This window comes from Pristiophorus japonicus, unplaced genomic scaffold (genome assembly GCF_044704955.1).
Source record: "Pristiophorus japonicus isolate sPriJap1 unplaced genomic scaffold, sPriJap1.hap1 HAP1_SCAFFOLD_47, whole genome shotgun sequence".
Lineage (NCBI taxonomy): Eukaryota > Metazoa > Chordata > Chondrichthyes > Pristiophoridae > Pristiophorus > Pristiophorus japonicus.
This window is the reverse complement of record NW_027254374.1, coordinates 2,959,516-2,983,081: the sequence shown is the minus strand read 5'-3', so window position 1 is coordinate 2,983,081 and position 23,566 is coordinate 2,959,516. Positions and strand designations below refer to the sequence as shown.

The following is a 23,566-nucleotide window of genomic DNA, read 5'->3' as shown; positions in this document are numbered from 1 at the left end:
CACGTTTTAACGTGAAATACGTCTGTTTTCTCACATGTCGAGCGGCTGTTAGAAGCGGAACTTTGAGTAAAACATGGCGGGGCTCGTCCGGGATTTGGCCCGTGACTCTCGCATTTCAAATGTGATCATTTGAAGGGAGAATCATAACCGTGGACCAACGAGCCGCCGACAGTGAAAATCGCAGCTCTCAGATTCTGACGGTGGTGAGAAATGATATTATGGCCCATCGTGCATGTGCTGTCTCTCAGATACCTATCGAATTAGTGCCCCTCGCCATTGTACTGCAACTGTTCTCCTTTTGACGAATATATTATTAATTTGAGACATGACATGAGGAAAGTACAGCATCCCTGTCAGTAAAAGGGGAATTTGGAGATGAGATGAAATGTGAATGTCAAAAAGTGGTTAAGCTGCAAGCCAACGACGACGAGAATGGGATTCGAACCCATGCGTGCAGAGCACAATGGATTAGCAGTCCATCGCCTTAACCTCTCGGCCACCTCGTCTCTGCTGTAAGATATCGTCAGCCATTCAATCTCCTGCTTTTTGTATCCAAACAGAAATAATGTGCAAGAAAGTCCACTTCACAGCTTGCTCTGCCCGTGCACGCAGATCGACAATGATGAAAACTTGCCATGAGATTCTTTGAGCAAACAGCCTTCCTTCACTTCAGGTGAGTGACTGGAAGAGATGGTTGGTTTCTCGGCAGAATCACAACAAAGAATATAAAATGTCTTTTGGCGAGCTAAGTTGACCGCGGCAGGACTCGAACCTGCAATCTTCTGATAACTTTGCGGTTGTCATCGAAGTCAGACGCCTTATCCATTAGGCCACGCGGCCGCTGCCAGCAACATTCATTGTGTTGTTGTATATATTGCGAGCAAATTCGGGGCAACTGCAATATCAAGGAGTGGATTTAGGAAAAGATGAGCATATTTCGAGTGAATGAACAGATGCACTGCGATCTGGGTGCGCACCGGCGCAGGCAACCCCAATGTAAATTGGAACACTATAGTTTAACAATTCGGTCATTGCAGCTGAAATCATACTCCTTCTCAAACAATACAGGATGACCCGGGTTTATGAGAAAATCCGTTTTAAAGGGAAAGATTATGAACCGGAACTGACAACCAGCCCATTTAAACAGACACAGAATGATCCGGGATTGCAAGGACATCCCTTTTACCCAGATGCAGAATGACCCTTGACTGACAGCAGTTCCCTTTTAAAAGAATAAAGTGAGATTTCGATCATCCCTGAAGGCAATTGTGCAGTGGGGCTCAGGACCACGCGGGGCAGAGACTGTTATTGAAGCCACAGGTGATAGACAAGGAGGGAGGGAAGGACGTAAAACCAGCCCGGTCTGAAACACACAAACAAACTAATATTCCTTAACCTCCAAAGGCAGGTTTTGAAATTTCAAATTGGAAATCCGGGACAGACAGCACATCCCTTTGAAACAGACACAGAATGATGAGGATCTGATAGCACACCATTTTACAGAGACAGAGAATGATCTTGGACAGACAGCAAATCCCCTTAAAAGGGACACGGAAATAGAATGAATAAAAACAGATAAATATGTAAAACTCGGCAGGTCGTGCAGATTTTGTGGAGGAAGAATCCGGTTTCACGTTCTGTCGGATAATAATTCCGATATTTCAGGAAAAAGTTAAAGATTACAGATGTTTTCAACAAAAATAGCGCCTGGAAAAAATACGCAGCGAGAAATGTCAAATGGGAACGTTTGTGATGCAGCGGAACGAAGGAGTGATTAAATAATACATGGCACAATGGAGAAAGGCAAAGTGGGTGGTAATCGGGCAATAACGTAACAAAGGATGGTCCAGAGGAAGTGTTAGTGGGAATAGCAGAACCATTACCAGACAATGGGAGCGATGCTTATCATCCGATACGTTGAACCTAATGTTGAGGCCAGAAGACGAGAACATGCTTACAATATAGGCTGTCACCGCCTTTTAATCAGACCAGGCAGCTTTGCCAGCCCGGATTGATTTCCTGCATGCTTTGAATTCGGCAGCGAAGGGACGAATTCAAAAGGCAGCTTCTCTCATCTGTTCAGCTCTAGAGAAACAGGACGCACACATATTCAGGGCAGAGGTGGAGATTGACGCTGAATGTATGCTTATCCCAATTGAGGTGAACTTATGCGTACAGACAGGAAAGATATACTGATCAAGTATCGGCCGGAACCAAACAAGGCTTTAGGTTATCCAACGAGTCACAGAGCCGAGTACATCTGAGATATTTTAACTTTATTCAGTTTGGGAGGTTTCACTTTGCTCTGGGATTTGGATGCTAAGGGAACATCGGCGTAAAATCACACGTTTTAACGTGAAATACGTCTGTTTTCTCACATGTCGAGCGGCTGTTAGAAGCGGAACTTTGAGTAAAACATGGCGGGGCTCGTCCGGGATTTGGCCCGTGACTCTCGCATTTCAAATGTGATCATTTGAAGGGAGAATCATAACCGTGGACCAACGAGCCGCCGACAGTGAAAATCGCAGCTCTCAGATTCTGACGGTGGTGAGAAATGATATTATGGCCCATCGTGCATGTGCTGTCTCTCAGATACCTATCGAATTAGTGCCCCTCGCCATTGTACTGCAACTGTTCTCCTTTTGACGAATATATTATTAATTTGAGACATGACATGAGGAAAGTACAGCATCCCTGTCAGTAAAAGGGGAATTTGGAGATGAGATGAAATGTGAATGTCAAAAAGTGGTTAAGCTGCAAGCCAACGACGACGAGAATGGGATTCGAACCCATGCGTGCAGAGCACAATGGATTAGCAGTCCATCGCCTTAACCTCTCGGCCACCTCGTCTCTGCTGTAAGATATCGTCAGCCATTCAATCTCCTGCTTTTTGTATCCAAACAGAAATAATGTGCAAGAAAGTCCACTTCACAGCTTGCTCTGCCCGTGCACGCAGATCGACAATGATGAAAACTTGCCATGAGATTCTTTGAGCAAACAGCCTTCCTTCACTTCAGGTGAGTGACTGGAAGAGATGGTTGGTTTCTCGGCAGAATCACAACAAAGAATATAAAATGTCTTTTGGCGAGCTAAGTTGACCGCGGCAGGACTCGAACCTGCAATCTTCTGATAACTTTGCGGTTGTCATCGAAGTCAGACGCCTTATCCATTAGGCCACGCGGCCGCTGCCAGCAACATTCATTGTGTTGTTGTATATATTGCGAGCAAATTCGGGGCAACTGCAATATCAAGGAGTGGATTTAGGAAAAGATGAGCATATTTCGAGTGAATGAACAGATGCACTGCGATCTGGGTGCGCACCGGCGCAGGCAACCCCAATGTAAATTGGAACACTATAGTTTAACAATTCGGTCATTGCAGCTGAAATCATACTCCTTCTCAAACAATACAGGATGACCCGGGTTTATGAGAAAATCCGTTTTAAAGGGAAAGATTATGAACCGGAACTGACAACCAGCCCATTTAAACAGACACAGAATGATCCGGGATTGCAAGGACATCCCTTTTACCCAGATGCAGAATGACCCTTGACTGACAGCAGTTCCCTTTTAAAAGAATAAAGTGAGATTTCGATCATCCCTGAAGGCAATTGTGCAGTGGGGCTCAGGACCACGCGGGGCAGAGACTGTTATTGAAGCCACAGGTGATAGACAAGGAGGGAGGGAAGGACGTAAAACCAGCCCGGTCTGAAACACACAAACAAACTAATATTCCTTAACCTCCAAAGGCAGGTTTTGAAATTTCAAATTGGAAATCCGGGACAGACAGCACATCCCTTTGAAACAGACACAGAATGATGAGGGTCTGATAGCACACCATTTTACAGAGACAGAGAATGATCTTGGACAGACAGCAAATCCCCTTAAAAGGGACACGGAAATAGAATGAATAAAAACAGATAAATATGTAAAACTCGGCAGGTCGTGCAGATTTTGTGGAGGAAGAATCCGGTTTCACGTTCTGTCGGATAATAATTCCGATATTTCAGGAAAAAGTTAAAGATTACAGATGTTTTCAACAAAAATAGCGCCTGGAAAAAATACGCAGCGAGAAATGTCAAATGGGAACGTTTGTGATGCAGCGGAACGAAGGAGTAATTAAATAATACATGGCACAATGGAGAAAGGCAAAGTGGGTGGTAATCGGGCAATAACGTAACAAAGGATGGTCCAGAGGAAGTGTTAGTGGGAATAGCAGAACCATTACCAGACAATGGGAGCGATGCTTATCATCCGATACGTTGAACCTAATGTTGAGGCCAGAAGACGAGAACATGCTTACAATATAGGCTGTCACCGCCTTTTAATCAGACCAGGCAGCTTTGCCAGCCCGGATTGATTTCCTGCATGCTTTGAATTCGGCAGCGAAGGGACGAATTCAAAAGGCAGCTTCTCTCATCTGTTCAGCTCTAGAGAAACAGGACGCACACATATTCAGGGCAGAGGTGGAGATTGACGCTGAATGTATGCTTATCCCAATTGAGGTGAACTTATGCGTACAGACAGGAAAGATATACTGATCAAGTATCGGCCGGAACCAAACAAGGCTTTAGGTTATCCAACGAGTCACAGAGCCGAGTACCTCTGAGATATTTTAACTTTATTCAGTTTGGGAGGTTTCACTTTGCTCTGGGATTTGGATGCTAAGGGAACATCGGCGTAAAATCACACGTTTTAACGTGAAATACGTCTGTTTTCTCACATGTCGAGCGGCTGTTAGAAGCGGAACTTTGAGTAAAACATGGCGGGGCTCGTCCGGGATTTGGCCCGTGACTCTCGCATTTCAAATGTGATCATTTGAAGGGAGAATCATAACCGTGGACCAACGAGCCGCCGACAGTGAAAATCGCAGCTCTCAGATTCTGACGGTGGTGAGAAATGATATTATGGCCCATCGTGCATGTGCTGTCTCTCAGATACCTATCGAATTAGTGCCCCTCGCCATTGTACTGCAACTGTTCTCCTTTTGACGAATATATTATTAATTTGAGACATGACATGAGGAAAGTACAGCATCCCTGTCAGTAAAAGGGGAATTTGGAGATGAGATGAAATGTGAATGTCAAAAAGTGGTTAAGCTGCAAGCCAACGACGACGAGAATGGGATTCGAACCCATGCGTGCAGAGCACAATGGATTAGCAGTCCATCGCCTTAACCTCTCGGCCACCTCGTCTCTGCTGTAAGATATCGTCAGCCATTCAATCTCCTGCTTTTTGTATCCAAACAGAAATAATGTGCAAGAAAGTCCACTTCACAGCTTGCTCTGCCCGTGCACGCAGATCGACAATGATGAAAACTTGCCATGAGATTCTTTGAGCAAACAGCCTTCCTTCACTTCAGGTGAGTGACTGGAAGAGATGGTTGGTTTCTCGGCAGAATCACAACAAAGAATATAAAATGTCTTTTGGCGAGCTAAGTTGACCGCGGCAGGACTCGAACCTGCAATCTTCTGATAACTTTGCGGTTGTCATCGAAGTCAGACGCCTTATCCATTAGGCCACGCGGCCGCTGCCAGCAACATTCATTGTGTTGTTGTATATATTGCGAGCAAATTCGGGGCAACTGCAATATCAAGGAGTGGATTTAGGAAAAGATGAGCATATTTCGAGTGAATGAACAGATGCACTGCGATCTGGGTGCGCACCGGCGCAGGCAACCCCAATGTAAATTGGAACACTATAGTTTAACAATTCGGTCATTGCAGCTGAAATCATACTCCTTCTCAAACAATACAGGATGACCCGGGTTTATGAGAAAATCCGTTTTAAAGGGAAAGATTATGAACCGGAACTGACAACCAGCCCATTTAAACAGACACAGAATGATCCGGGATTGCAAGGACATCCCTTTTACCCAGATGCAGAATGACCCTTGACTGACAGCAGTTCCCTTTTAAAAGAATAAAGTGAGATTTCGATCATCCCTGAAGGCAATTGTGCAGTGGGGCTCAGGACCACGCGGGGCAGAGACTGTTATTGAAGCCACAGGTGATAGACAAGGAGGGAGGGAAGGACGTAAAACCAGCCCGGTCTGAAACACACAAACAAACTAATATTCCTTAACCTCCAAAGGCAGGTTTTGAAATTTCAAATTGGAAATCCGGGACAGACAGCACATCCCTTTGAAACAGACACAGAATGATGAGGATCTGATAGCACACCATTTTACAGAGACAGAGAATGATCTTGGACAGACAGCAAATCCCCTTAAAAGGGACACGGAAATAGAATGAATAAAAACAGATAAATATGTAAAACTCGGCAGGTCGTGCAGATTTTGTGGAGGAAGAATCCGGTTTCACGTTCTGTCGGATAATAATTCCGATATTTCAGGAAAAAGTTAAAGATTACAGATGTTTTCAACAAAAATAGCGCCTGGAAAAAATACGCAGCGAGAAATGTCAAATGGGAACGTTTGTGATGCAGCGGAACGAAGGAGTGATTAAATAATACATGGCACAATGGAGAAAGGCAAAGTGGGTGGTAATCGGGCAATAACGTAACAAAGGATGGTCCAGAGGAAGTGTTAGTGGGAATAGCAGAACCATTACCAGACAATGGGAGCGATGCTTATCATCCGATACGTTGAACCTAATGTTGAGGCCAGAAGACGAGAACATGCTTACAATATAGGCTGTCACCGCCTTTTAATCAGACCAGGCAGCTTTGCCAGCCCGGATTGATTTCCTGCATGCTTTGAATTCGGCAGCGAAGGGACGAATTCAAAAGGCAGCTTCTCTCATCTGTTCAGCTCTAGAGAAACAGGACGCACACATATTCAGGGCAGAGGTGGAGATTGACGCTGAATGTATGCTTATCCCAATTGAGGTGAACTTATGCGTACAGACAGGAAAGATATACTGATCAAGTATCGGCCGGAACCAAACAAGGCTTTAGGTTATCCAACGAGTCACAGAGCCGAGTACATCTGAGATATTTTAACTTTATTCAGTTTGGGAGGTTTCACTTTGCTCTGGGATTTGGATGCTAAGGGAACATCGGCGTAAAATCACACGTTTTAACGTGAAATACGTCTGTTTTCTCACATGTCGAGCGGCTGTTAGAAGCGGAACTTTGAGTAAAACATGGCGGGGCTCGTCCGGGATTTGGCCCGTTACTCTCGCATTTCAAATGTGATCATTTGAAGGGAGAATCATAACCGTGGACCAACGAGCCGCCGACAGTGAAAATCGCAGCTCTCAGATTCTGACGGTGGTGAGAAATGATATTATGGCCCATCGTGCATGTGCTGTCTCTCAGATACCTATCGAATTAGTGCCCCTCGCCATTGTACTGCAACTGTTCTCCTTTTGACGAAAATATTATTAATTTGAGACATGACATGAGGAAAGTACAGCATCCCTGTCAGTAAAAGGGGAATTTGGAGATGAGATGAAATGTGAATGTCAAAAAGTGGTTAAGCTGCAAGCCAACGACGACGAGAATGGGATTCGAACCCATGCGTGCAGAGCACAATGGATTAGCAGTCCATCGCCTTAACCTCTCGGCCACCTCGTCTCTGCTGTAAGCTATCGTCAGCCATTCAATCTCCTGCTTTTTGTATCCAAACAGAAATAATGTGCAAGAAATTCCACTTCACAGCTTGCTCTGCCCGTGCACGCAGATCGACAATGATGAAAACTTGCCATGAGATTCTTTGAGCAAACAGCCTTCCTTCACTTCAGGTGAGTGACTGGAAGAGATGGTTGGTTTCTCGGCAGAATCACAACAAAGAATATAAAATGTCTTGTAGCGAGCTAAGTTGACTGCGGCAGGACTCGAACCTGCAATCTTCTGATAACTTTGCGGTTGTCATCGAAGTCAGACGCCTTATCCATTAGGCCACGCGGCCGCTGCCAGCAACATTCATTGTGTTGTTGTATATATTGCGAGCAAATTCGGGGCAACTGCAATATCAAGGAGTGGATTTAGGAAAAGATGAGCATATTTCGAGTGAATGAACAGATGCACTGCGATCTGGGTGCGCACCGGCGCAGGCAACCCCAATGTAAATTGGAACACTATAGTTTAACAATTCGGTCATTGCAGCTGAAATCATACTCCTTCTCAAACAATACAGGATGACCCGGGTTTATGAGAAAATCCGTTTTAAAGGGAAAGATTATGAACCGGAACTGACAACCAGCCCATTTAAACAGACACAGAATGATCCGGGATTGCAAGGACATCCCTTTTACCCAGATGCAGAATGACCCTTGACTGACAGCAGTTCCCTTTTAAAAGAATAAAGTGAGATTTCGATCATCCCTGAAGGCAATTGTGCAGTGGGGCTCAGGACCACGCGGCGCAGAGACTGTTATTGAAGCCACAGGTGATAGACAAGGAGGGAGGGAAGGACGTAAAACCAGCCCGGTCTGAAACACACAAACAAACTAATATTCCTTAACCTCCAAAGGCAGGTTTTGAAATTTCAAATTGGAAATCCGGGACGGACAGCACATCCCTTTGAAACAGACACAGAATGATGAGGGTCTGATAGCACACCATTTTACAGAGACAGAGAATGATCTTGGACAGACAGCAAATCCCCTTAAAAGGGACACGGAAATAGAATGAATAAAAACAGATAAATATGTAAAACTCGGCAGGTCGTGCAGATTTTGTGGAGGAAGAATCCGGTTTCACGTTCTGTCGGATAATAATTCCGATATTTCAGGAAAAAGTTAAAGATTACAGATGTTTTCAACAAAAATAGCGCCTGGAAAAAATACGCAGCGAGAAATGTCAAATGGGAACGTTTGTGATGCAGCGGAACGAAGGAGTAATTAAATAATACATGGCACAATGGAGAAAGGCAAAGTGGGTGGTAATCGGGCAATAACGGAACAAAGGATGGTCCAGAGGAAGTGTTAGTGGGAATAGCAGAACCATTACCAGACAATGGGAGCGATGCTTATCATCCGATACGTTGAACCTAATGTTGAGGCCAGAAGACGAGAACATGCTTACAATATAGGCTGTCACCGCCTTTTAATCAGACCAGGCAGCTTTGCCAGCCCGGATTGATTTCCTGCATGCTTTGAATTCGGCAGCGAAGGGACGAATTCAAAAGGCAGCTTCTCTCATCTTTTCAGCTCTAGAGAAACAGGACGCACACATATTCAGGGCAGAGGTGGAGATTGACGCTGAATGTATGCTTATCCCAATTGAGGTGAACTTATGCGTACAGACAGGAAAGATATACTGATCAAGTATCGGCCGGAACCAAACAAGGCTTTAGGTTATCCAACGAGTCACAGAGCCGAGTACCTCTGAGATATTTTAACTTTATTCAGTTTGGGAGGTTTCACTTTGCTCTGGGATTTGGATGCTAAGGGAACATCGGCGTAAAATCACACGTTTTAACGTGAAATACGTCTGTTTTCTCACATGTCGAGCGGCTGTTAGAAGCGGAACTTTGAGTAAAACATGGCGGGGCTCGTCCGGGATTTGGCCCGTGACTCTCGCATTTCAAATGTGATCATTTGAAGGGAGAATCATAACCGTGGACCAACGAGCCGCCGACAGTGAAAATCGCAGCTCTCAGATTCTGACGGTGGTGAGAAATGATATTATGGCCCATCGTGCATGTGCTGTCTCTCAGATACCTATCGAATTAGTGCCCCTCGCCATTGTACTGCAACTGTTCTCCTTTTGACGAATATATTATTAATTTGAGACATGACATGAGGAAAGTACAGCATCCCTGTCAGTAAAAGGGGAATTTGGAGATGAGATGAAATGTGAATGTCAAAAAGTGGTTAAGCTGCAAGCCAACGACGACGAGAATGGGATTCGAACCCATGCGTGCAGAGCACAATGGATTAGCAGTCCATCGCCTTAACCTCTCGGCCACCTCGTCTCTGCTGTAAGATATCGTCAGCCATTCAATCTCCTGCTTTTTGTATCCAAACAGAAATAATGTGCAAGAAAGTCCACTTCACAGCTTGCTCTGCCCGTGCACGCAGATCGACAATGATGAAAACTTGCCATGAGATTCTTTGAGCAAACAGCCTTCCTTCACTTCAGGTGAGTGACTGGAAGAGATGGTTGGTTTCTCGGCAGAATCACAACAAAGAATATAAAATGTCTTGTAGCGAGCTAAGTTGACCGCGGCAGGACTCGAACCTGCAATCTTCTGATAATTTTGCGGTTGTCATCGAAGTCAGACGCCTTATCCATTAGGCCACGCGGCCGCTGCCAGCAACATTCATTGTGTTGTTGTATATATTGCGAGCAAATTCGGGGCAACTGCAATATCAAGGAGTGGATTTAGGAAAAGATGAGCATATTTCGAGTGAATGAACAGATGCACTGCGATCTGGGTGCGCACCGGCGCAGGCAACCCCAATGTAAATTGGAACACTATAGTTTAACAATTCGGTCATTGCAGCTGAAATCATACTCCTTCTCAAACAATACAGGATGACCCGGGTTTATGAGAAAATCCGTTTTCAAGGGAAAGATTATGAACCGGAACTGACAACCAGCCCATTTAAACAGACACAGAATGATCCGGGATTGCAAGGACATCCCTTTTACCCAGATGCAGAATGACCCTTGACTGACAGCAGTTCCCTTTTAAAAGAATAAAGTGAGATTTCGATCATCCCTGAAGGCAATTGTGCAGTGGGGCTCAGGACCACGCGGGGCAGAGACCGTTATTGAAGCCACAGGTGATAGACAAGGAGGGAGGGAAGGACGTAAAACCAGCCCAGTCTGAAACACACAAACAAACTAATATTCCTTAACCTCCAAAGGCAGGTTTTGAAATTTCAAATTGGAAATCCGGGACAGACAGCACATCCCTTTGAAACAGACACAGAATGATGAGGGTCTGATAGCACACCATTTTACAGAGACAGAGAATGATCTTGGACAGACAGCAAATCCCCTTAAAAGGGACACGGAAATAGAATGAATAAAAACAGATAAATATGTAAAACTCGGCAGGTCGTGCAGATTTTGTGGAGGAAGAATCCGGTTTCACGTTCTGTCGGATAATAATTCCGATATTTCAGGAAAAAGTTAAAGATTACAGATGTTTTCAACAAAAATAGCGCCTGGAAAAAATACGCAGCGAGAAATGTCAAATGGGAACGTTTGTGATGCAGCGGAACGAAGGAGTAATTAAATAATACATGGCACAATGGAGAAAGGCAAAGTGGGTGGTAATCGGGCAATAACGGAACAAAGGATGGTCCAGAGGAAGTGTTAGTGGGAATAGCAGAACCATTACCAGACAATGCGAGCGATGCTTATCATCCGATACGTTGAACCTAATGTTGAGGCCAGAAGACGAGAACATGCTTACAATATAGGCTGTCACCGCCTTTTAATCAGACCAGGCAGCTTTGCCAGCCCGGATTGATTTCCTGCATGCTTTGAATTCGGCAGCGAAGGGACGAATTCAAAAGGCAGCTTCTCTCATCTTTTCAGCTCTAGAGAAACAGGACGCACACATATTCAGGGCAGAGGTGGAGATTGACGCTGAATGTATGCTTATCCCAATTGAGGTGAACTTATGCGTACAGACAGGAAAGATATACTGATCAAGTATCGGCCGGAACCAAACAAGGCTTTAGGTTATCCAACGAGTCACAGAGCCGAGTACCTCTGAGATATTTTAACTTTATTCAGTTTGGGAGGTTTCACTTTGCTCTGGGATTTGGATGCTAAGGGAACATCGGCGTAAAATCACACGTTTTAACGTGAAATACGTCTGTTTTCTCACATGTCGAGCGGCTGTTAGAAGCGGAACTTTGAGTAAAACATGGCGGGGCTCGTCCGGGATTTGGCCCGTGACTCTCGCATTTCAAATGTGATCATTTGAAGGGAGAATCATAACCGTGGACCAACGAGCCGCCGACAGTGAAAATCGCAGCTCTCAGATTCTGACGGTGGTGAGAAATGATATTATGGCCCATCGTGCATGTGCTGTCTCTCAGATACCTATCTAATTAGTGCCCCTCGCCATTGTACTGCAACTGTTCTCCTTTTGACGAATATATTATTAATTTGAGACATGACATGAGGAAAGTACAGCATCCCTGTCAGTAAAAGGGGAATTTGGAGATGAGATGAAATGTGAATGTCAAAAAGTGGTTAAGCTGCAAGCCAACGACAACGAGAATGGGATTCGAACCCATGCGTGCAGAGCACAATGGATTAGCAGTCCATCGCCTTAACCTCTCGGCCACCTCGTCTCTGCTGTAAGATATCGTCAGCCATTCAATCTCCTGCTTTTTGTATCCAAACAGAAATAATGTGCAAGAAAGTCCACTTCACAGCTTGCTCTGCCCGTGCACGCAGATCGACAATGATGAAAACTTGCCATGAGATTCTTTGAGCAAACAGCCTTCCTTCACTTCAGGTGAGTGACTGGAAGAGATGGTTGGTTTCTCGGCAGAATCACAACAAAGAATATAAAATGTCTTGTAGCGAGCTAAGTTGACCGCGGCAGGACTCGAACCTGCAATCTTCTGATAATTTTGCGGTTGTCATCGAAGTCAGACGCCTTATCCATTAGGCCACGCGGCCGCTGCCAGCTACATTCATTGTGTTGTTGTATATATTGCGAGCAAATTCGGGGCAACTGCAATATCAAGGAGTGGATTTAGGAAAAGATGAGCATATTTCGAGTGAATGAACAGATGCACTGCGATCTGGGTGCGCACCGGCGCAGGCAACCCCAATGTAAATTGGAACACTATAGTTTAACAATTCGGTCATTGCAGCTGAAATCATACTCCTTCTCAAACAATACAGGATGACCCGGGTTTATGAGAAAATCCGTTTTCAAGGGAAAGATTATGAACCGGAACTGACAACCAGCCCATTTAAACAGACACAGAATGATCCGGGATTGCAAGGACATCCCTTTTACCCAGATGCAGAATGACCCTTGACTGACAGCAGTTCCCTTTTAAAAGAATAAAGTGAGATTTCGATCATCCCTGAAGGCAATTGTGCAGTGGGGCTCAGGACCACGCGGGGCAGAGACCGTTATTGAAGCCACAGGTGATAGACAAGGAGGGAGGGAAGGACGTAAAACCAGCCCAGTCTGAAACACACAAACAAACTAATATTCCTTAACCTCCAAAGGCAGGTTTTGAAATTTCAAATTGGAAATCCGGGACAGACAGCACATCCCTTTGAAACAGACACAGAATGATGAGGGTCTGATAGCACACCATTTTACAGAGACAGAGAATGATCTTGGACAGACAGCAAATCCCCTTAAAAGGGACACGGAAATAGAATGAATAAAAACAGATAAATATGTAAAACTCGGCAGGTCGTGCAGATTTTGTGGAGGAAGAATCCGGTTTCACGTTCTGTCGGATAATAATTCCGATATTTCAGGAAAAAGTTAAAGATTACAGATGTTTTCAACAAAAATAGCGCCTGGAAAAAAAACGCAGCGAGAAATGTCAAATGGGAACGTTTGTGATGCAGCGGAACGAAGGAGTGATTAAATAATACATGGCACAATGGAGAAAGGCAAAGTGGGTGGTAATCGGGCAATAACGGAACAAAGGATGGTCCAGAGGAAGTGTTAGTGGGAATAGCAGAACCATTACCAGACAATGGGAGCGATGCTTATCATCCGATACGTTGAACCTAATGTTGAGGCCAGAAGACGAGAACATGCTTACAATATAGGCTGTCACCGCCTTTTAATCAGACCAGGCAGCTTTGCCAGCCCGGATTGATTTCCTGCATGCTTTGAATTCGGCAGCGAAGGGACGAATTCAAAAGGCAGCTTCTCTCATCTTTTCAGCTCTAGAGAAACAGGACGCACACATATTCAGGGCAGAGGTGGAGATTGACGCTGAATGTATGCTTATCCCAATTGAGGTGAACTTATGCGTACAGACAGGAAAGATATACTGATCAAGTATCGGCCGGAACCAAACAAGGCTTTAGGTTATCCAACGAGTCACAGAGCCGAGTACCTCTGAGATATTTTAACTTTATTCAGTTTGGGAGGTTTCACTTTGCTCTGGGATTTGGATGCTAAGGGAACATCGGCGTAAAATCACACGTTTTAACGTGAAATACGTCTGTTTTCTCACATGTCGAGCGGCTGTTAGAAGCGGAACTTTGAGTAAAACATGGCGGGGCTCGTCCGGGATTTGGCCCGTGACTCTCGCATTTCAAATGTGATCATTTGAAGGGAGAATCATAACCGTGGACCAACGAGCCGCCGACAGTGAAAATCGCAGCTCTTAGATTCTGACGGTGGTGAGAAATGATATTATGGCCCATCGTGCATGTGCTGTCTCTCAGATACCTATCGAATTAGTGCCCCTCGCCATTGTACTGCAACTGTTCTCCTTTTGACGAATATATTATTAATTTGAGACATGACATGAGGAAAGTACAGCATCCCTGTCAGTAAAAGGGGAATTTGGAGATGAGATGAAATGTGAATGTCAAAAAGTGGTTAAGCTGCAAGCCAACGACGACGAGAATGGGATTCGAACCCATGCGTGCAGAGCACAATGGATTAGCAGTCCATCGCCTTAACCTCTCGGTCACCTCGTCTCTGCTATAAGACATCGTCAGCCATTCAATCTCCTGCTTTTTGTATCCAAACAGAAATAATGTGCAAGAAAGTCCACTTCACAGCTTGCTCTGCCCGTGCACGCAGATCGACAATGATGAAAACTTGCCATGAGATTCTTTGAGCAAACAGCCTTCCTTCACTTCAGGTGAGTGACTGGAAGAGATGGTTGGTTTCTCGGCAGAATCACAACAAAGAATCAAACATTTCAAGCAGCGAGCTAAGTTGACCGTGGCAGGACTCTTCTGATAATTTCGCGGTTTTCATCGAAGACAGACGCCTTATCCTTCAGGCCACGCGACGTGCATCGTGTTGTTGTGCATATTGGGAGAAAATTCGGGGCAACTGCAACATCAAGGTGTTGATTTACGAAAAGATGAGCATATTTCGAGTGAATGAACAGATGCACTGCGGTCTGGGTGCGCACCGGCGCAGGCAGCCCCAATGTAAATTGGAACACAACAATTTAACAATTCGGTCGTTGCAGCTGAAATCATACTCCTTCTGAAACTACACAGGATGACCCGGGTTTATGAGAAAATGCGTTTTAAAGGGAAAGATTATGAAGCGGAACTGACAACCAGCCCGTTTGAACAGACACAGAATGATCCGGGACTGCAAGGACATCCCTTTTACCCAGATGCAGAATGAGCCTGGACTGACAGCAGTTCCCTTTTAAAAGAATAAAGTGAGATTTCTATTATCCCTGAAGGCAATTGTGCAGTGGGGCTCAGGAGCACGCGGGACAGAGACGGTTATTGAAGCCACAGGTGATTGACAGGCAGGAAGGAGGGAGGGACGTAAAACCAGCCCAGACTGAAAGCCAATTTTTAAATATAGATATATTTAACATTTTAAGAAAATAAGTACATTTAATTTTTTTTAAATTATTTTTGATTTGTTTTAAATAAATAAATAATTGATTCATAATCCATATATTTTTGATTGAACAAAGGCTGTGTGACTGGAAGAATTAGATTGGAAATGAGGAGGTGCAGTCAATAAATACCCAAACACAGGAAGTCCATGCTGGAAGACAAGACACGAGGGAAACTGTGGGCTACAAAGGCGATCTTTTAAAGTCGCGTGTGACTTGCTGCTGGATCTGACAGCAGCTGCTTGTGCTGTGAAAGAGGTAAAATGTAATAGAGCCCGGAGCAGGCGGAACAGAAAAAGAACATTTAATTTGGAAGTTAAAAAGTTTGGATTGGATATAAATATATATATATATATATATATACAAAGTCAGTCAGTCAGTCATGTCTTGTCTCGTCTTGTCTTGATTTTATTTTATTTGATTTGAATTTGAAAATAAGGGTGGAGGATGTCTTCACATCACACAGCCCACACGTAAGCCCTCGATAAAATCGTTATATTTCAAACTTGTGTATTTTCCCTTCTTTCAGATGTGGAATAGCAAAATCCCACAGCAGATTCTTCTACCGTCCGAGAGTCCACGAAAGAGTGTTCAATCAAATCAGCACGGTTTCAAGCTGCATGCAATGCATTTTTCTCACATAACAGTAAGATCGCACAGCACATTTGCACACACACTGACTTACACAAACACACAAACAAACTAAAATTCCTGCACCCTCTAAAGGCAGTTTTTGAAATTTGAAATTTGAACTCTGGGACAGGTAGTACATCGCTTTTAAACAGATACAGAATGATGCAGAGCTGATAGCACACCCTTTTAAATAGACAGAGAATGATCCCAGAGAGACAGCACATCCCCGTAAAAGGGACACGGAAACAGGATGAATAAAAACAGATAAATATGTAAAACACAACAGCTGGTGCATATTCTGTGGATGAAGAACTCGGTTTCACGTTCTGTCGGATAATCATTCCTATATTTTAGGAAAAAGTTCACGATTACAGGTTTTTCAACAAAAATAGCGCCTGGAAATAATACGCAGTGACAAAGGTCAATTGGGAACGTCTGTGATACAGTGGAACGCAGCATTGATTAAATAATACATGGCACAATGGAGAAAGGTAAAGTGGGTGGTAATCGGGCAATAACGTATCAAAGGATGGTCCAGAGGAGGTGCTGGTGGGAATAGCAGAACCATTACCAGACAATGGGAGCGGTGCTTATCACCCGATACGTTGAACCTAATATTGAGGCCAGAAGACGAGAACATGCTTACAATATAAGGTGTCAACGCCTTTTAATCAGATCAGGCAGCTTGGCCACCCCGGATTGATTCCCTGTCCGCTTTAAATTCGGCAACCAAGAGACTAATTCAAAAACTAGCTTCTCTCATCCTTTCAGCTCTAGAGAAACAAGACACATTCATGTTCAGGGCAGAGGTGAAGATTGACGCTGAATGTATGCGTATCCCGACTGAGCAGAGCTGATGCGTACAGACAGGAAGATATACTGATCAATTATTGGCCGGAACTAAACACGGGTTTAGGTTATCCAACGAGTCACAGAGCCGAGTACCTCTGAGATACTTTAACTTTACTCAGTTGTGTGAGTTTCACTTTGCTCTGGGATTTGGATGCTAAGGGAACAATCGCTGCAAAATCACACGTTTTAAAGTGAAATATGTCTGTTTTCTCACATGTCAAGCGGCTGTGAGGAGTGGAACTTTGATTAAAAAATGGCGGCGCTCGTCCAGGATTTGGCCCGAGACCTCTCGCATTTCAACTGTGATCATTCCTAAGCGAGAATCATACCCCGAAACCAACGAGCCGCCGACAGTGAAGAGTGCAGCTCTCAGATTCTGACGGTAGTGAGAAAAGATGTTAGGCCCATCGTATTATGCTGTCACTCAGAGACCTATCGAATTAGTCCCCCTCTCCTCAGTCCAACAAATGTTATCCATTTGACGAATATATTATTAATTTGAGACATGACATGATCAAAATGCAGCATCCTTGTCAGTGAAAGGGAAATTCGGCGATGAGGTTAACATGATTGACAAAGTTACCAGGGGAGTCAAAGCTGAGCACAAATACGATGAGGATAAGATTCGAACCCATGCGTGCAGAACAAAATTGATCAATAGTTCATCGCCTTAATTTCTCGGCCACCTCGTCTCTCATTCAGCCAATCGTCAGCCTCTCAATCTCCTGCTTTTTGTAACCCAACAGAAATAATGTGCAAGAAAGTCCACTTCACAGCTTGCTCTGCCCGTGCATGCAGATCGACAATGATTAACACGTGCCATTAGATTCTTAACGCAAACAGCTTTCCTTCACTTCAGGTGAGTGACTCGAAGAGATGCTCGTTTTTTCGGCAGAATCGCAACAAATATAAAATTTCACGCAGCAACTTAATTGACCGCGGCAAGATACGAATCTGCAATGTTTTGATAAGTTCGCGGTTATATCGAAGTCAGACGCCGTATCCATTAGACCACGCGGCCACTGCCACCATCATACACTGTGTTGTTGTGTATATTGCGAGCAAAATCAAGGAGTGGATTTAGGAAAAAATGAGCATATTTCGAGTAAATGAACAGATGCACTGCGATCTGGGTGCGCACAGGCGCAGGCAACCCCAATGTAAATTGGAACACAACAGTTTAACCATTCGGTCATTGCAGCTGAAATCATAATCCTTCTCAAACTATACAGGATGACCCGGGTTTATGAGAAAATCCGTTTTAAAGGGAAAGATTATGAACCGGAACTGTCAACCAGCCCTTTTAAACAGATACAGAATGATCAGGGACTGCAAGGACATCCCTTTTATCCAGATGCAGAATCACCCTTGACTGACCGCAGTTCCCTTTTAAAAGAATAAAGTGAGATTTCTATTATCCCTGAAGGCAATTGTGCAGTGGAGCTCAGGACCACGCGGGGCAGAGACGGTAATTGAAGCCACAGGTGGTAGACAGGCAGGAAGGAGGGAGGGATGCAAAACCAGCCCAGTCTGAAAGACAATTTAGTAATATACATATATTAAACAACTTAAGAAAATAAATACATTTAATTTTTATTTAAAAAAAATTGAATTTGATTTATTTTAAATAAATAACTAATTGATTCATAATCTAGATATTTTTTGATTGAACGAAGGCTGTGTGACTGGAATAATTCCATTAGAAATGAGGGGGTGCCTCTTATCAACAACGGCAGACATTGATATGGAGATTCAACATCTCCTCCAGTGCTCCAGTGCAGCCTTCGGCCGCCTGCCGAAAAAACTGTTTGAAGACCAGGCCCTCAAATCTACCACCAAATTCATGGTCTACAGGGCTGTAATAATACCCGCCCTCCTGTATGGGTCTGAGGCATGGACGATGTGCAGAAGGCACCTCAGGTCGCTGGAGATATATCACCAACGATGTCTCCGCAAGATCCTGCAAATTTCCTGGGAGGACAGGCGCATCAACATCAGTGTCCTCGACCAGGGTAACATCCCCAGTATTGAAGCACTGACCACACTCGATCAGCTTCGCTGGGCAGGCCACATAGTACGCATTCCAGATGTGAGACTCCCGAAGCAATGCTTGATGCGGAACTCCTTCCTGGTAAACAAGCCAAAGGAGTACAGCGTAAAAGCCTCGCTGGGAAAGTGCGACATCACCACTGACACCTGTGAGACCCTGGCCGCAGATCGCCCGAGGTGGAGAAAATCCATCCGGGAGGGCGTTGAGCTCTTTGAGGCTCGATGCAAGGAGCATGAAGAGCCCAGGCGCACGCAGCAGAAGGAGCGTGCGGCAAACCAGCCCTACCGACCCCTTCCCCTGACGAATGTCTGTCCCACCTGTGAAAGGGTCTGTGGCTCTCGTATCGGACTGCTTAGCCATCAAAGAATTCACTTTGGGAGTGGAAGCAAGTCCTCCATAGGACCCCTGGACCTGATGGCTTATATCCTGTGGATACAACCAAAGCATCCATAGGATATAAGCCATCAGGTCATAGAAACATAGAAACATAGAAACATAGAAAATAGGTGCAGGAGTAGGCCATTCGGCCCTTCTAGCCTGCACCGCCATTCAATGAGTTCATGGCTGAACATTAGACTTGTCCGCCTTTAGTCCCATTATTTTACCTCATACTGCGTCATTAGTGATAATGATAGTATTAAGTTCCTCCCTCCATGTAGCCCTTGGATTATCCACTATTTGTATGTTTTTACTGACTTCTACCGTGAGAACTGAAACAAAATATGTGTTCAAAGTCTCTGCCATTTCCCTGTTCTCGATTATTAATGCCCCAGTCTCATCCTCCAGGAGACTAACATTTACTTTAGCCACTCTTTTCCTTTTTACTTACCTGTAGAAACTCTTACTATCTATTTTTATATTTCGTTCAAGTTAACATTCATAATCTACCCTCTTATAACCATATGTTTAGTCATTCTTTGCTGGATTATAGAAATGTCCCAATCCTCTGGACTCGCGCGAGTGGATGATTGGGTGAGCGTGACGGAACAGGTGTCCGACAAGTTGCTGCAAAATAATTCAAAACAATTACACCTCAAACGACCTCCAAACAGAGCGGATTACGTGCGAATGCCTACAGCTACTGATTCATTGTGAACAGGGCTCGAACTTTCGCAGAAGCAATTCGATTACATTTCTAATCCAAAGATTTAACCAAACAGCCACGGCAGCTAGCACGTCGCATTTTTTAAACACACACTGAATGAAGCAGCACTGAGAGCGCAATCCTTTTAAACAGATAAAGACTGATCCGAGACTGACAGTACAACAACTTGATGTCGCTGTATTACACAATAGAAAGCGGGAATGGCTGAATCGCTTTCGGCGGGAATTAAATGCTGTACTCCCTGCTTGTCTCAGCTAATCAGCTCGTTGGTCAAGGGGTATGATTGTCACTTATATAGGAAAATAATGGAACCCTTACTAATGGAGAAAATAGAAGAACATCTAGAAACCAAAAGGATAAAAATGAATAATCAGCATGGATTTCAATAGGGAAAGTACTGCTGGACCAAACTCATAATGTTTGAAGAGGTTATAGAGAGGGTAGACATTGATCATGCAATAAGTATCAGGTATCTAGATTTTCAAAAGACCCTCGCTATGATACCCAATAATAACCTGCTGAGCAACGTCAGGTTATAAGCAGCAGAATGCATAGCGAGCTAGCTTCAAGGCTGAAATCAGAGATTGGAGGTAAAAGGCAGATAATCATATTGGCAGAAGATGGTTAGTGGTGTTCCAAAAGGATCAATGCCGGAACCACTATTGATCACAATTTATACTAACGATTTAGAATTTGGAACTAAAAACAGAATTTCCAAATTTGCCTATGATACCAAATTTGAGGAAATTTATACTGAGGAGGACTGCAACAAATTAAGGACAACATTAATAAACACACAGAATGGGCATATAATTTTCAATTAAGTTCCACACACATACATGTGAGGTAATACATTTTGGTAGGAAGAATATGGAGGTCACTAATTACTTGGCACAAACGACTCTCGGTGGGGTAGAGGAACAATAGGATCTCTGAGTACAACTACACAAATCACAAAAATTGTCACAGAGTTTAGCAAGACAAAATAAAGGTAACTAAGAAGTGGAGGTTATTTCTAGTGTTATAAAATTGCAAAATACGAAGGTTATGCTAAACCTGTATTGAACCTCGGTTGGACCACACTGAGAGTACTGCATGCAGTTCCATTCATCCTATTATAAAGATGATATAGAGGCATTTGGGAGGGTGCAGAGAAGATTTACACGGATGCTACCAGAAATGGGAGGTTATTCATAAGTGGAAATAATGAACAAGCTGGGTCTCTTTTCTCTTGAAGATTGATCTATAGGGGTGACCTAATAGATTTATTTAAAATTATGAAAGATTTTGATGGAGTGTTTACAGAGAGAATGTTTTCACATGTGGAGAAGAGCATAACTGGAGGCCACCAATATAAGATAGTCATCAAGAAATCCAGAAATCAAATAGAGAATTCAGAAGCAACTTCTTTCTGGAAAGAGTGATGAGAATGTGGAACTCAAAAGCGTAGGAGTGGTTCAAGCGAATAGTATAGATACATTTACGGAGAGGCTATTCCAGCATATGAGGTAGAAAGGAATAGATGGCTATGCTGATAGATTTAAATCAAGAAAGACTCCAGAATATTCGAGTGGAACATAAACGCTGGCATGGTCAGAATAGCCAGAAAGGCAGTATACGCTATGCTGTCCTTTGTAAGCCTATTTAATTCAGTTATCTGCAGCATTATGCATTGGATTCAATGACAAGCTCTCTGAGTATAGGTAGGAGTGTCTGTGTCACTGTAAGAGCCTTCTGTTTCTGTGTAATAGTTTCTGGGTCTCTTTAGGTGCTGTCTGGGTCTGTGTTGCAGCTGCCTGTGTAAGAATTTGAGCTGACTGTGTCTGTTGAAGTGTTGTCCGGGTTTGTGTAGGAGCGTCGGGCTTTGTGTTGCAGCTCCATGTGTCAGGTTTGGAGCTGACTGGGTCTCTGCAAGAGTTGTCTCTTTTTGTGCCGGAGAGTCTGCATCTGTGATGGAGTGTGTCTGTCTCTGGTTGATCTCCCTGGGTCAGTGTGGTTCTGCATTGAGCTTTTTGATTCAGTACCGGTGCTGTCTTTATCTTTAAATGAGATGTCTGCATCTCCGAAGCGAGCTGTCTGGCTCGGTGAACGAGCAGTCTGGTCCTTTGTCGGAACAGTCTGCGCCCGTGCAAGAACTGCTTATATCTGTGTAGGAGTTCTTGGATCTGTGTTGGTGATGCCTTGGCCAGGGTAGAGCTGTCTATGTCTATGTAGGAGGGAATTAATCTGTCTCGGAGGTCCCAATGTCTCTGAACGGAGCTGTATGGGTTTGTGTAGGAAAGTTTGTGCCTGTGCTGTTAATCCCTGCTTCAGAGTAGCACATGCCTGGTTCTGTACAGGAGCTGCCTACTTTCGCGAAGGAAATGTCAGTGTCTCTGTCGAAGCTCTCTGGAAATGTGTTGGTGTTGTCTGCGGCTGATGAGGATATGTTTGCTCCTGTGTAGGTGATGCTGGGTCTCTGAAAGGAACTGTCTCAGTCTGTACACAAGCATTTTGATGCTGTGTATGCGCTTTGCCTATCTCCACAGGTTGTATGGATCTGTGCAGTAATGTCTGACTCGGTGTAGGATCAGTACCCCTCTGTACGGGAGCTCCCTGGGTCTGTTTAGCCGGTGTCTCGGTCGGTGCAGGAAAAGTTTGGATCTGTGAAGGTAGATTGTGGTACTGTGTTGGAAGATTGTGAATCTGTGAAGGTCGAGTCTGGGACTGTGAAAGAGCCGTCTGAATATGTGTTGCAGCTGTCTGTCTCTGTGAAGGAATAGTCTGGGGCTGTGAAAGTACATAGAAATCTAGAAATCCACAGCGCTGAAGGAGGCCAATTCGGCCCATAGTATACATGCCAGCCGACAAAAAGCCACAAGGCCCTTTGATCAACAACCCTGAAGGCTATATATGAACCTGTGAAGTATGACAATGGCGGAAAGATAAAGAACGCCCAGCCCAATAAATCCGCCCCACACAACTTATATACACCTTGCACCGAAAAATTATTGACACCACCCCAACCCGAGCCATGCGAACGCATGGGAGAAGCAAAAAAGCAGAAAAATCCACCAGGCTAATTGTGGGGAAAAAAATCTGTTAAAATTGCTCTCCATCGACGCGATCAAATTAGTCCAAGAGATCAACTTGGCCGTATTGGAATTCGTGCAGTACTTACCATCGTATCTGCGCCAGCCAACAAAAGGTTATCCAGCCTAATCCCACTTACCAGCTCTCGGTCCGTAACTCTGCTAGTTACTGCAAGGACATTGTACTTGACTGTATAAAACATTGGTTCGGCCGCTGCTGGAGTACTGTGTGCAGTTCTGGTCACCACATTTAAAAAAAAAGATGTGATTACGCTGGAAAGGGTAATGAGGAGATTTACAAAAAAATTGCCTGGAATGGAGAATTTTGGTGATGAGGAAAGATTGGAAATGCTGAGTCTGTTTTCTTTGGACCAGAGGAGGCTGAGGGC

At 44.2% G+C, this 23,566-nt stretch overlaps 13 non-coding genes across 13 annotated transcripts; all 13 read right to left on the bottom strand.

Moving 5' to 3' along the window:
• Positions 1–424: 424 nt before the first annotated feature.
• Positions 425–506, bottom strand: trnas-gcu (transfer RNA serine (anticodon GCU)). Its single transcript has one exon. It is a non-coding gene; the product is annotated as a tRNA-Ser (tRNA).
• A 245-nt stretch (positions 507–751) lies between these two features.
• Positions 752–840, bottom strand: trnar-ucg (transfer RNA arginine (anticodon UCG)). Its single transcript is given in 2 exon segments — positions 752–787; positions 804–840. It is a non-coding gene; the product is annotated as a tRNA-Arg (tRNA).
• Positions 841–2,768: 1,928 nt separating this feature from the next.
• trnas-gcu (transfer RNA serine (anticodon GCU)) lies at positions 2,769–2,850 on the bottom strand. The gene has a single exon. It is a non-coding gene; the product is annotated as a tRNA-Ser (tRNA).
• A 245-nt stretch (positions 2,851–3,095) lies between these two features.
• Positions 3,096–3,184, bottom strand: trnar-ucg (transfer RNA arginine (anticodon UCG)). The gene is given in 2 exon segments: positions 3,096–3,131; positions 3,148–3,184. It is a non-coding gene; the product is annotated as a tRNA-Arg (tRNA).
• A 1,928-nt stretch (positions 3,185–5,112) lies between these two features.
• trnas-gcu (transfer RNA serine (anticodon GCU)) lies at positions 5,113–5,194 on the bottom strand. Its single transcript has one exon. It is a non-coding gene; the product is annotated as a tRNA-Ser (tRNA).
• Positions 5,195–5,439: 245 nt separating this feature from the next.
• trnar-ucg (transfer RNA arginine (anticodon UCG)) lies at positions 5,440–5,528 on the bottom strand. Its single transcript is given in 2 exon segments — positions 5,440–5,475; positions 5,492–5,528. It is a non-coding gene; the product is annotated as a tRNA-Arg (tRNA).
• A 1,928-nt stretch (positions 5,529–7,456) lies between these two features.
• trnas-gcu (transfer RNA serine (anticodon GCU)) lies at positions 7,457–7,538 on the bottom strand. The gene has a single exon. It is a non-coding gene; the product is annotated as a tRNA-Ser (tRNA).
• Positions 7,539–7,783: 245 nt separating this feature from the next.
• On the bottom strand, positions 7,784–7,872 carry trnar-ucg (transfer RNA arginine (anticodon UCG)). Its single transcript is given in 2 exon segments — positions 7,784–7,819; positions 7,836–7,872. It is a non-coding gene; the product is annotated as a tRNA-Arg (tRNA).
• A 1,928-nt stretch (positions 7,873–9,800) lies between these two features.
• trnas-gcu (transfer RNA serine (anticodon GCU)) lies at positions 9,801–9,882 on the bottom strand. Its single transcript has one exon. It is a non-coding gene; the product is annotated as a tRNA-Ser (tRNA).
• Positions 9,883–10,127: 245 nt separating this feature from the next.
• trnar-ucg (transfer RNA arginine (anticodon UCG)) lies at positions 10,128–10,216 on the bottom strand. The gene is given in 2 exon segments: positions 10,128–10,163; positions 10,180–10,216. It is a non-coding gene; the product is annotated as a tRNA-Arg (tRNA).
• A 1,928-nt stretch (positions 10,217–12,144) lies between these two features.
• trnas-gcu (transfer RNA serine (anticodon GCU)) lies at positions 12,145–12,226 on the bottom strand. The gene has a single exon. It is a non-coding gene; the product is annotated as a tRNA-Ser (tRNA).
• Positions 12,227–12,471: 245 nt separating this feature from the next.
• On the bottom strand, positions 12,472–12,560 carry trnar-ucg (transfer RNA arginine (anticodon UCG)). The gene is given in 2 exon segments: positions 12,472–12,507; positions 12,524–12,560. It is a non-coding gene; the product is annotated as a tRNA-Arg (tRNA).
• A 1,928-nt stretch (positions 12,561–14,488) lies between these two features.
• trnas-gcu (transfer RNA serine (anticodon GCU)) lies at positions 14,489–14,570 on the bottom strand. The gene has a single exon. It is a non-coding gene; the product is annotated as a tRNA-Ser (tRNA).
• Positions 14,571–23,566: the final 8,996 nt, after the last annotated feature.